Source organism: Nannospalax galili, unplaced genomic scaffold (genome assembly GCF_000622305.1).
Source record: "Nannospalax galili isolate Female #2095 unplaced genomic scaffold, S.galili_v1.0 scaffold285, whole genome shotgun sequence".
Classification (NCBI taxonomy): Eukaryota; Metazoa; Chordata; class Mammalia; order Rodentia; family Spalacidae; genus Nannospalax; species Nannospalax galili.
In genome coordinates, this window is record NW_008355157.1 from 1,827,460 (window position 1) to 1,841,602 (window position 14,143).

Below are 14,143 nucleotides of genomic sequence, written 5' to 3' on the forward strand. Positions count from 1 at the left end.
AATAAATTTTCTTTTGCTTAATTTAATTTATTAACTTTTATTTAATTTTATTATTTATTTTATTAATTTTATTTAATTTATGTGTGTATTCTTGCCTGTCTGTTAGCCACCATGCGGGTGTTGGGAATTGAACCTAGGTCCTCAGTGCTCATCACTGAACCATCTTTCTAGCCCCCATTAAATAAATTTTAAATGTCAGTATCAATGTGATTGTAAATTAAAAGGCAAGAATGAAGCTGGGCATGTGGTGCACACTTTTAATCCCAGCACTTGGGAAGCAGAGGCAGGCAGATTTCCATGAGATCAAGGCCAGCTTGTTCTATATAACAAGTTCCAAGTCAGTTTGGGCCACAGAGAGACACAGAAAGAAGCCAGGATTGGTGGTGTGGGCCTGTATCGGACTTTCTTGGGAGACTGAGGAAAAAGAAGCTCAGGTTCAAGGTCTGCCTCAGCTACTGAGTGATTTCAAGGCTAGCCTGAGCAGCTTAATGAGACCTCATCTCAAAATAAAAAGTAAAAACAGAGCTGGCTGGAGATATAGATTCAGTAGTAGAATACTTTCCTAGCATGTTCAAGGCCCTGGGTTCAATCCTCAGTATTAAAAAAATTTTTTAAGGAGCCCAGCATGGTGGTAAACACAATCTGCAATTCTAGCATTGAGGCTGGGGCAGGAGGATCAGGGGTTCAAGGCTAGCTTAGGCTACAATAGACAGAGAATATTTCAAACAAGCCAGCTACAGCAACAGCAGAGCAAGAAAGGATTGCTAAATGTATGTGTTTACTATAAAACTAGAAAATACCAAAATATTGAAAGTAGTTATCTACAGAATTACAGGCTATTTTCATTTTGTTCTTTATGCTTTTCCATATTAATTTTCTCCTTTGTAAATGGCCTACCATTACCATTACTGCAAACACATTTTAAAATGCTATCCAGACTTGAAGGACAGAGACCAAGTGGGAGCAGGGAGTAAACACAGCCTTGACCTCATGGGTGTATTATTCGCACCTCATTGATTTCCACTTCTCTGGAGTCTGTGCCCTGGGTTGCTCGGGTGTCCTGTGCTTCATTACCCTCCATCCCTCAGTGATGGATGGGCATTGGAGGAATTGCCTCTGACCACTACCACCTTTCAAAATAGCTCCAAGTGCTTGAGCACTAAGACAAAACAGCTTTGGGTCACTAAAAACTCACCAGGGAAGGTGAAGCTAACGTGAGCTGGGCTGGAGCGGTTAATTGACTTAGCTACTTCCAGATTTATGGAACACTACTACGGAGTGATTAAATTTACTGAGCTATTTCCACAAGATATTAACTTTAAGTAATCCCCATGAAACATAAATTAAGAGCTGGGTTTGGGTTTTGTTTTGCTGTTTTTCATTTTGGAATCAGTAATTAAAGATTATTCAATTATGATAATGCATTTCTTTCAGGCTTGTTTTTGTAGCTGAGGCCTGATGAACACTGCAGCCTGGGTGAGGATGTTTCTTCTCTTTTTCTGTTTCAGCACTACGGATCAAACCCAAGGCCTTGTGCATGCTAGGCAAGTACTTTACCATTAAACTATAGGTAGCCCCAATCCTAATGATAATGATTTAGGGGGGGAAATCTGGACATGGTGGTACACACTTGAAATCCTAGAACTTGGGAGGCAGAGAGAGGAGGATTGCCCCAACTTCAAGGCCAGTCTGGGCTATAAAAGAAAGGCCCTATTGCAAACAAAATTTCTGTAAAATTCCAACTGAAGGAGATACACGGACATATTTTCTCACCTTTTAATGTGGTTAGCTCTTTTCTAAACTTCATTTTTAACATGTTTCTCTTTAGAGATGGACACAGATTGAAGCATCATTTGTGTAGTAACTTGGAGCCTAGCACATGCTAGATCACTTTAGAAGGCTTTGGGGGGGCGGGCGTCAGAAAGGGCTTTGAGTTTAATCATCATGATGGTGGCATACAATGGTGAGAGAGGTGGCGGGGGGATTAGGGCGTTTGACCCCAAATATCCAGGGGAGGAGGGAAGAAGCTCTGCTTGTGTTACAATGGCAGGACTGCACACCCTGCCCTGGCTGATTCTCTCCCAAGCTGCTCTAGCCTCAGGCTTCACCCACAAAGTTTATGGAGTGCTAGATGCTGATGCTCATAACTTCCCTGGTAAGCATGTAATCAGCACTCCTCCCAGCAAGTACTTAGCAGCCACTGGAGCAGAAGTCAGATCCAGATACAAACTGACACACAGACAACTTATAGCTCCTGGTTTTGTAGGAGGCAGAGTACCCTCGTAGTCTAAGTTCTCTCTCATGGGATGGGAAGACTGCATCAGAAACAACAGAGAAAATAGACTCCTGTATAAGACAAGATTTGAAGTCCTCCTAATTGGGCAAAGAAATTTACTAAGTCTTAGTTTCTTCATTTGTAAAACACGGCAATACCCCAGGACCCATGGAAGATACTATGATGTCAACAAGAGCTGTCATGTAAATGCAAGGCACAGATTCTCACACATGGTATTTCGCTTCCCATAGTTCCAATGGGTCTTAACTCTGCCTGCATTTTAGAATCACCTGAAAAAACTAAAGAGATGCTGAAGCTCTATATTCATTACCTACTTCTGTTTAACAAACCACCCCAAGGCTTAGTAGCTTAAGAAAGGCACATTTATTGCCCCCTGGGCTCTATAAATTGGGAAACTGGTAGCAGTCTAGCCAGGTAGTCTGACTTATAGCTTCTCGTGATGTGGCCAGCAAGTGTTCCCTGTACTGCCATCACCTTGTGGCCTCACGGGGTTCAGAGGATATACTTCCAAGCTGATTCACAAGGCAATGGCCAGAATCCTTACCATGTGAGCTTCTGTATGGTGCTATACCTTGGTATTTGGTTTTCCCCAGAGCAATGCCACTCTATCACTGACGCCTCAGTTTCCAAGTCATTTACTGTCACGACTATCTTATTCTGTCCATTAGAAACAAGTCACTGATATCATCCACACTCGTGGGAAGGATCACTGGTGACCATCTTGAAGCCTGGTGTGCTAGATAGCTTCAGCTGTCAACTTGACACACCTGGGAAGAGGGAACTTCAGCTGGGGAATTGGCTCTATCAGCTTGGCCTGTGGGTATGTCTGTGAGGCATTTTCTGGATGAATAATATCTTCCACTCCACTGTAGGTGGTGCCACCCCTGGGCCGGTGGTCCTGGGTTGCATAATATAGCAGGCTGAACCAAGCCAATAAGCAGGTTCCTCCATGGTCCATGCTTCAGTTTCTGCCTCCAGGTTCCTACCCTGCTTGAGTTTCTACACTGACTTCCTTCAGTGATGGATTATGACCTGGGAATTGTAAGCTGAAATAAACCCTTTCCTCCCCATGTTGGTTTTGACCAGTATTTTATCACAGCAACAGAAATCAGACTAAGCAGCTGGCCTCCCCAGGCTCCAACCCAATGATTTCCATTTAGCTGACTTGGGACCCAAACATTTTTGTTTTGTTTTATTCTTAATTTTAAAGCTCCTTAGGAAATGCCGTTTTGCCACCAAGGTTAAAAGCCATGCTTTATAGAGTTCCTCCAGATACCTTCTGTTCAGTCTGACTTTGTCTACTTGACCCCTTCCCTTAGTATGCCTTTAATTGTCTCATCATCTGTGGCTAAATTCCCTTTGGCCCTACACAAAGAGGTCAGAAACAGAAGGCAGCAGATCCAGGGATGCAGGGCTGCTCCAGTGCAGGATTACAGCAGCAGTGGGGTTGAAGGCTGGAGAAGCAAAGTGTAAGTTGCTAAGGTCCTTGGAAGGTACAGAACCTGGAAAGCTATTGCTGCTCTCGATACGTAGCATATTGCTATTACTAGTGCATATGTATACATATGTATGGTATATTTACACATATAATTTGAATTTTTAGAAACTTTAGCTGTGCTGTCAAGTAGAAAAAATATCCCAGTTTACCATGTTGAGTTGGCATTGTACAGAAAAGAACAGCCATGTTGGTCTAAAACTTTTAAACTTAATATTTGTTTCCTTTTTGTACGGGGGTCATGAACTGTATTAAATGTGTAAAATCTTGAATATGTGGTATGATTATGAAAACTAATGAAGTATTCTCTACATAATGCAGGAGAATTTTAAAAAGATCCCTGAAAGTCCCTGGAGCAACTGGAGCAAGTAGCTGGGCAAGAGACCAGGCAAAGTCAGGGACTGGATGAACTGGGAATCAGAAATGACAAAGTGGCTAGGCATGAGTGCCTAGCAGGCGCATACTGCCAGTGGCAAGGAGAGCCTAGGGGCCAACTCTACCTACTGGCCCAGTTCCAGCTGTCTGACTACTCTCCTACCCTTGGGAAGCCAACCCCAAAACACCTTCCTAAAACACCAGCCAAGATCAGCCTGAAGTGTGAATACAGACAACATACACCCTTAGCTTCCTGGCAGAAGCAGTTCCCTAACACAAGCTGCCCTCAACCCCTCTTCCAGTAAGCAAGCTTTCCTGGCTCATTATTATGTTGGCATTGCCATCCACAAGATTAAAGTTGCCTACAACAAAAATAAACATAAAATGGTTATGATATACACATCACTGGGGACCAAAGTGTCCATCATCACAGATGGCTTATTCATCTCTCTGTAATGAAATCAAGATTATGATTGTATATTTCCAGCCTGTTCTCTCTCCCTGCTCACTAAAGAGGGATCTGGCTTTGTCTGTCTGATCAGCTTCTGCTTGCTTTTACCCTCTGGCCCTTTGGCCTTGGGTAGCATAGAATCTAAAGAAAGACAAAGGACAGAAGGACAAGAGGGATCAGAGCAAGGTCTGAAAGAAGGCTTAGCCTGGGGAGGGGGTGCTAATAGTGGCAGGAGAGTATTTATAACATATAAGAAAAAGGTATGGAAGAGGAAAGGGTTATGGAAAGAAAAATGGTTCTCAGTACTATGATTCCTTTTTTAAATGCCAAAGAGAGCAACTTTAAAAGAAAAACGTATTATTTGGGTTATTTGGAAATTTCTTTTTAGTTGATGGGCTACTTTTTTTATCATTATCCTATTTTGAGATTGGATCATGAGGATCCCTGCTTTGATGAGCATCATTAATATCTACCATGTCTAGAATAGCAGAGCATAGTGATTACTGTTAAATAAAAAACACGTATCCATGAAGTTCCAGAGGCATGTGCACAACTGAAACACCAATGACAATGAGAAGAAAATGCATCATAGCTACGTGTGACCAAGTGTTCTCCGACTGGTCTCCCATGTAGTGTTTAGTACTTGTTCTCATCCCAGTCTGGAACCCCTAGAATCTGCCTCCGTTCCTCCTGACCCCATCAAAGATCTAGGAAGTCACTGGGTACCACCTAAATAGTCCTCCTATCTAGGCCTTTTCTTCATCCTCACAGGCCACTGTCTTAGCACATGATCTTATCATCTTTCCTAACACGTACTAACTAATTTCCTTGCCTCCAGTTGTATTAATCACCCACCGCCTGTTTGCTTGAAATTCTTCACTGATTTCCCACTACTTAATGGATAAAGTTCAAAGGCATAAACAGTTCTTCCTAACGTGTCCTCTATCTAACCACCAGCTCATTACCTTGAGTGCCAGGAGTTCTCCAAAAGGTTTACACCTCTGTATCTTTGCCTGGGCTACTCTCTCTGATGTTCATTCCTTCACCACCACCTGCACCCAGCCCCTGCCTGGAGAGTATCTGTTGTGTCTGCCCATAGCCAGTTCTATCATCATGTATCCTAGATACAATCACACTCTACTTTCCCTAGTGTCCCCCATTCCCCTCTCATACACAGAATCCCTGGCCCGGTATTTATTTATTTTTATTTTATGTGTATATGTGCCTGCATGTGTGTAAGTGCACCTGTGTCGTGTAATGCCCATGGAGGACAGTCGAGGGTGTCAGAACCCCTAGAACTGGAGTTATGGATGGTTGCTAGCTGCCATGTGGGTACTGGGAATTGAACCTGGGTCTTCTGCAAGAGCAGCCAGGGCTCTTAACCACTGAGCCATCGCTCCAGCACCCCCAACCCCAGCCAGTATTTATAATTTTGCTGCAATAAATGTTGAGGACATTTATTGAGCCAAAGCTCTTTCTTATATAGCATACTTTCTTGTTCTTTTTGTCAATTTTAGTATCTTTCCCTAGAAGCATTTGGGATATAGTAGGCACTGGATAAAAATGGATATTGTTTTGCTGAGAAAACAGAATGAATTTGAGCTTTCCTCTTCTCTGGAAGATTTATAAGCTAATATCCTATATTTGACCCCAGAAATAGGTTTTTAGGAATAAATGAAGAAATATAATAACTGTTGAATCTGACTTAGATGTCAGAGGAACCTTCATTTTACTAGTTCCTTTAAGTTTTGGAGCTTTTGGAAGTTATTATGAAAAGATGAAAACAATTTTATGAAATATTGCTTTAGGGTCTTTCCTTCCGTAGACTGGCGCTGGCTACATTGTGGAAACCAAGGCCTCTCACAAGTTCTTCCTTTTCCTAGTAAGCCACCAGAGCACTCTTATCCAGACTGCCGTGGTGCGCACTGGAGCAACTACAACACATGACACGTTTGATCTGGAGAGATCGCTCCTCAGTGTGTGCACTGACTCTTGACTTGGTCTAATTTGCCTGGGTGGTATATGCAGCAGTGATTCAAGCCTACCAGTCACCTGGAGAGGCAATCCTTCTGCAGAGGACAGCCAAGGGCATATGAGATATGGCCAGCAACAGGCATGATGACAAAGGATTTATCTACCAGATGGGGACATGGTTAGTCATGCTCTTTCAGCCCTAGGACAGGACCCAGACCGAGCAGCAAGCTGCTCGCAGCCTGCAGCAGATGGGATACCCTCGCTTCTGCAGAGCAACAGCCAAACCTCTGGGTCCAGGAGAGCTGCAGTTTGAAGCCCAGCAAAGCATTTGCCATTACTGAAGGGTAGGATCCTGCGACAGTATGCAATTAGACACAAGGAAACGTCAAATGCTACAAAATTCCTAAGGGAGAAAAGTTGGGTTTACTTTATTATGTTATGTTTTGGATGGAGGGATGTCAGTTAGACATACGTTCTGATGCCCAATAAGCCACTACCAATTTGTGACTGTGGATAATTTTTAATCAGTCTGATAATTTTTAACTCTGTCTCCAGCAAAAGAGTGGTAACCTTATAGAAATAGTATACACAAATTATCCACACAGTGCCTGGGACATAGTAAGTTTTCAGTAAATGATTGATAGATTGATCCAGGAGAGTTTTGAGAGTTCACAATGTTCTGAAAGCACCCAAGAGAGAAAATAAGTGTAAGTTTTATAGACTACAAAGGAAAAGAAAACACTGAGATCAGGGAAATCATAAATGACAGGAAAATAAGAAGAAACAAATGGACAGCAGGCAGAAATACAGGGAAAATCTGGACAGCGAAGTTTCTCTTTTGTAGATTCTGTTCTCTCTGGATTTGCTCCTGGTTTTACAAGACGATAAATTATTTAAGTCAAATCAAAGTCTTCTGAATATTCAAGAATCTCATTTTCCTAGTTTGAAGGTTTTTAGTCATGACATGCAGGACTCCTGCAGAGCTGGGGCCGTGGCAGCTGCATGTGGACCTCAACACCCACCCACATACAAAAAAGCAGACCACGCAGTGGCTTAAAACATTGCCAAACAAACCAATTACGCCTTTTCTATTTCCCCATCTCTGTTAAAACATTGCAGTTCATTAATTTTGTGGAATTTCAGGACCCCAAGTCTATAATTCTTGGTTAGTGTAGTCCCATATACATGGCAAGAAGACAAGCTTAAACCATTTCCAGCCACGAATCAGTACCAGCCCAGAGATATTGGGTCCAGACCAGAGATGCAGCTTCAATCGGATGTTTAACATCTGCCTGATTTATGGCCTCCTTGCTTTATGAAGAGAGCTTGTAAAAGCTGTGGGGAAACATTTTGATGCCACTTGTACTGATTTGTAGCAGTAAATTGTGATGGCATTGTAGGAGCAAATGTATCAGACAGTCCGAATCTATTATGGTGCAAGGCCAGCTGCATCCTGGGAAAATCACTACATATACAGGATGCAAAAGGATACTTTCAAGTAGAATTTGGGGAATATTTCTAAGTAGACAGAAAATTAGGAATGTGGACATTAAGAGTCCCACAGCTATACTAATTGGGTCACATGATTATCTAACCATCAGGTTGTATATGGCATAGACCAGGGCTGACGGGTGTCACAATCAGACTCCAAAGTCAATCAGCCACCTGCAGAGGAATTGTTAATCCTAATGTCTGATTATACTTTGTGTTTGTACTATGACCTTTTTTGTGGCTTATACATGCCATTCTAAGTTTTTATATAGCACAACAGTGGTTTATCTCTGTCCCCTGCTCTTTTCTCTAGTTCTTTAGTTTAAGAATTCTCACTTCAGAATATTTTTTATTTATTCTTTGACAATTCCATACATGTATGCAATGCATTTTAATTATATTCAGCCCCAATTACCCCCTCTTTCACATTTTTAAATGATCCACTGAGCTTAATTAGTTTAACTGGAGTTGCTTGAATGATCATGGGTGTGTATGGGTTGGGGGGGAGGTTATTTAGTTAAACATGGGCAACTTACCAGTGGCTACACCACTGAAGAAAACAACACCCCCCCTCCAGCAACCATTACTTGTCAATAGCTCCTCATCTAAGGGTGGTCTCTCATGAGCCCCTCCCAATCCATGATGGAATGTTGAGGAGCTCAGTCTTATGTAGGGCTTGTGCAGGTAATTACAGTGCTGTGAGCTCACAGAAGCCTCACTTTTGTTTCCACAGCTTCACACTTCTCCCCAGCACCAGTTACTCCCCTCAGCCAATGTCTCTGATAACTAATGGTCAAATTAATCTTTCTAAAATATCATCATCTACATGAATCACTATTCAGAAACTGTCAGTAGATGCCTCCGCCTGTTAAAACCAGCCACAGCACATTTCATGTGCTGCTATGTGGGCCTGGTTTTCTGGGGAACCTTCAAAGGCCCTCTAGTTGCAGCTGACTTTTGCTTCTGTGTCTTCCTCACTTGATATTAAACTCTCTAGCAGCAGAGACAGTGCTGGTTTACAATAGGTACACATTAAATATTTGTTCAACAACTAACTGAATGGACCTGGTCCTATGTGCTAGCTGGCGATATGAACTATTTAAAAGCCTTCTGTAAAGTAATTTGGCAGTATCAATATTCATTAAAATATTCATAATCTTTGACCTTAATATGTCTGAGAATGTATTCTAAGGTGATCTTTCAGTAGGGAGATGATGTTTGTGAGGTCTTCTCAGAATAAGGAAATGTCAAATGAGTTTAAAGTAATAATAAAAGAATGGTTAAGTAAACTAAGGCAAATTCACTTAAATGGATATTATTATGTCAATAAAAATTGTTATAAAGCTTGGCTAGTGGCATGGAACATTCTTATGACCTATTTCTCTTTTTAAAATTATTGAAAATTAAAACTATACCTTATTTTACCTAGTAAAGAAAGTTTTAAAATGTACTCAACCCAGAAGTGCTGGCTCACACCTGTAATCTCAGGCCTTGGGAATTCAAGGCCAGCCTGTAATACATAGTGAATTCCAGGTCAGCCTGGCTACAGAGTGAGACCCTGTCTCAAAATAAATAAAATTAAATTAAAATACTCCCAAATGAAAACAGTAGTATTACAGGAAAGCATCCCTTTTACTGCGATCTGTTAATGAGATAGTGAAAAGTGACCTCTTGCCTGACAAATAGGCACTTCAATGGCTCCCTAAACTACAGAGTAAAATCCAAATCAACCTGGCATTCTAGATGCTCAACAATCTCCAAAACAGTATTTCCATGCTTATTACTTTCCCCCTTTTTCTCATACTACATACAACAAGGCAGAGAAAGCAAAACTCTGTAGTGCTATGATTTCCCACAAAGTGAATCCTTCGGTGACTACATCTATAATCCCTCCACTCCCCTCCCTTCCACTCCCCCACAAGGAAACCCCATCCTGACTTGTGCTATGATCTTTCCTTTTGTTTCTTTATGTATTTTGTAACATAAATATTAACATAAGATATCATAGTTATAGCTTTCTTTGACTTAACTAAGTGGAATCATACTTTTCTTTCTTTCCCCTATTGCTCTACATACTCTCTCTGTATATATATTTTTTAATTTAGGAGATCAAGTCCAAGGTCGTTCTTGCACATGCTATATCAGTACTTTACCACTGGGATACACTCTCCAGCTCTGAACTCACATATTTTTAATTTTTGGTTTCTCATTCAACATATGTTGCTCTGGTATATCCATTCTGCGTGTCACTTTAATTTATGGTCTAGCATCCTATCATATAACATATAGCTTTATTTATCCATTCTGCTATTGATAGATATTAGTTAGGGCTCTTCCTAATACAAACTTATCATGAACTATGTTGCTCCAAATCTTTTTGTACACATTTCTTGGTGCTTATATGTATGAATTCTGTCAAATACGTACCTGGGAGTGGAAGGTCCCAGTCACGTGATGCTAGACTTCTGACCTACAGAAATGTGAGGTGATGATGTGCGGCTACTGACTGTGAGAAGGGGGTCAGCATAAGGGAACTGCAAGGGTAGAAGCCCTGAGCTAATTCAAAGAGCAGCAAACCTTCCAGGGGCACTGGAACAGAATGACAGAGCGTGTGGTAGGGCCGGAGATAGAAATCATTGCAGAGTTCTTGCCTAGCATGTACAAGGGCTCTGGGTTCAACACCCAGCCCTGGGGAAAAAGTGGAGAATATGTTGGGAAATGATATCAAAAGTGTAATTATCTCAGATTATCTGGGATCTTGTAGGTCTTCAGAATTTTACAAGAAGCCATTGGAGAATTTTGAGCAGGAGAATGATGCAGTAAAACATATTTTAGAAGGATAACCCTGTGGTCATGTAGTAATTCACTACAGGGAGCAACTGTAGATGTGTGAGGGGTCAGTAACCAAAGGCTTTTGTGACTGGCACGTATTGGAGAAGGGAGGCAAGAAGTTGAATACTGTATTTTGAAGATACAACCAAAAGGATTTGCTCATGGATTCGACTTGGGATGTAGGAGAAAGTGAGATATTGAGATGTTGGATGCACAAGTCTGGACTTTGTAGAAACTAAAAGCATTTCCATGTTATTTAAATATAAGACTTCAGATGATTTCCTGGGAAGTGAATGTAATCAGAAAAGAAGACTGTGTTCTGAGGCAGGTGCCAGTTAGAGATGTGGAGAGGCAGAGCTAGGCAATAAAGCCTGAGGAAAACTAGGAAAAAACACCGCAGTGAGTAGCGGGGGAGCGAAGCATCAGACTCAGGAGGGCAGTGAGAGGAGGCGGGTATGACCTAACATGTGGTCTCTGCTGATCTGAAGAAAATCTGGAGTGCAAAAATAAAAGCCTGTTTGGGTGATCTCCAGAGGAAACGGGAGCAATACGAAGACTGAGTAAAGATACTTTTCTTCAGTAGTTGTATTGCAAAGAAAAGCAGAGAAGAGGTTACAAAGGAAGAGAAAACGGGTTAAGAGAGGGTAATTTGTTTAAGCAGGGTACTGTTATAGTATGTGTCTAATGTTGAGGGGATGACCTCGCAGAGAATGGGGATTCCTTCTAGAGTGAAACACGGGGAACAGGCTCAGGGGCACCGGAACCTAAGAGGCCAGAGAGGATGCTCATGAGCCAGTAGGTGGGAGGGTGCATTGGGAGAGTTAGCATGTGTCCTGTAGAAACAGCAGTGATCACTAGTAACACAAAGGGAGGCACCTTCATTACCTTACTGGCATCTTGGGTTGGTGGGGCTTATTTCACATGCAAAGAAATTAACACCTCAGAAAGGGGTCAAGCCTCTGAGACCATTTCAGAGAGAGAATATGGGACATGGAATGATGTCTGCTTAGAATGTCTGGAGATGACTTGGAGTAAGTCAAGCCTGCTGAGAAAAATCAGGAGAAATAGAACTTGTTGCTTGTGAACAGCAGAGGCATGAGACAACCTATATAACGTAGGCTAGAGGCTCCCAGAAAAGTAACAGGTAAAACTACAAAGAAAATTCCGGTAGAAACAAGATTTTCTACCTGATTTTTATCTACTTCTATAAAGGTTGTACCCAAATAGCTCATGCACAAAGACTGTTGGTGAGACTTGGGGGTGCAGCTTAGTGGCAGAGTATTTCCTTTGGAACTCATGAGCCAACATCTTCCAACAAGAGGAGACTGGCTTACAATTTCAAGACTATTGGTGCAGACAATAGAGAAAAAGAGAAGAGGGGCTGCATTTTACCCCAATGATAGGCAGGAAGACAATGAAAGAGAAGCTCAGGAGCCAGAAAGAATGTATACCCTGGACCCCAAGGTTGTTCTGCTCCTTGTATAGAGGTCCAGTTAAAAATGAAATGTGTCTAGGACCCAGGACTTACTTCCAGTACCACAATGAATATGAAGGAAAGAAAAAAAAGGAAGAAAGGAAGGAAGGAAGGAAGGAAGGAAGGAAGGAAGGAAGGAAGGAAGGAAGGAAGGAAGGAAGTCTATGATGCTCATACTCCAACTGTCACCTGGGTCACACTGAACATCCATTGATGTTCTATTGTGGGATACCTGTGGAGGCCCAGAGCAGTCTATGAGCTGTGAGGATTTGGCTCTTGTTCCTATCTACCTATAGCACAAAGGTTCTATGTCTCTTCCCACAGCCGTTACTGCCTATGTTTATTTCAAGGTGTCCTTTTTGGACCAATTGCTGACCTTCTAGCCTGTCCTGCATAGCAGTGGTAGTAGGATCCAGTGCAGTCTGGGAGAATGCCTTAAAGAACAGCTGGGGCCTTTTATTAAGGCTAAGCATCCCTTGTGACGCTCAGAGCCTCGGCATTCATTAGCCTTCTGCAAGCCCCTGACTTCATCCCAGCCTGGTCTCCCACAAGGGCAATTTTGTACATTTTGGGAGTCAAGTCCAGTTCAAAGAACTGGAAATAAATGGATGCTACACTCTGCCTATAGCCTCTCCTGCCCCTCCTTACCTGCTCCCATCCCAAATTATTCCTTCTCCCCCATTTAAATCTAGAGGTTAGGAAAGAAGTGGGGTTGTTTATATGCAACAATGTCTATGCCTCAGTTGAGCCTCAAACTACTTCCAAACTCTCTAGACTAACCAAGGGTAGATAAGTTGTAGGAGCCTTCTCAGAATCAGAGAATAAAGGGTAAAAATGGGAGAGAGCCATTCTATGGCTAGTAGAAAACAAGGCATAGTTGTCATTAAGATCTGGAAAGGGCTTTAAGAATTCTGCTGGGTCTGTTGATTTAGAGCTGCTGAGCAAGGAAAAACAGGTACTAGCTGTTCTCTGAATCTTACAAGGGGGAGCAGTGCAGGTTTGGGCTTCTTTGGGCTGCAGGCTTCTGAGGGCAAGTACTGAAATTTTGCTCCTCCTGGAAGAATGCTACACACACGTGAACATTCAGATGAACCGGAGTCAAGGAACATGACTGTTGCCATTTATTTCCATAGGGATAGATACATATTCAGGTCACATTAGCGTATGAACTAATTGTTCCATTGAGAAGAAGCTAGAGAGGGAAAGAGAAGAACTGGTTTCTAGTTCCAGCTCTACCCTAGAACCCTCTCTGAGTCCCATGGTTCACATTTGTGAGAAGAAAACACATCCAGTCTGCATAGGGCTGTGTGAGATTGGATGGGTACATTGAGTTTAAGAACTGTGTTGAAGGAGGATACTTCTGTCTTTCCCTCTTTCCCGCCTTCCCCAAAGACCACTACAATAATATATATTAGTAGAAGGGTAAACAAGCAAACTTTATGGATTAAAGTAACAGCTTCCTGCAGCAGAATAGGGTCTTGAAATGAGTTGACCTTAAACGCATTTTAGAAACCCTTGGACTCATATGTCAACATCTTGTGATGAGAGGGGATGGGTCTATACTTTCAAAATCACTGGCACAGACAACAGAGAAGTCCAAAAGAGCAAAGAACTGTCTTCCACTCTAGATAACAGACAGGAGGACACTCACTGAAAGGGAAACTCGGGAGCCAGAAAGAACATGTACCCCGGGGCCCAGGGTTACTCTGTTCCTTGTGCAGAGGTCCAGTTAGAAGTGAAGTGGGCAGCAAGAGA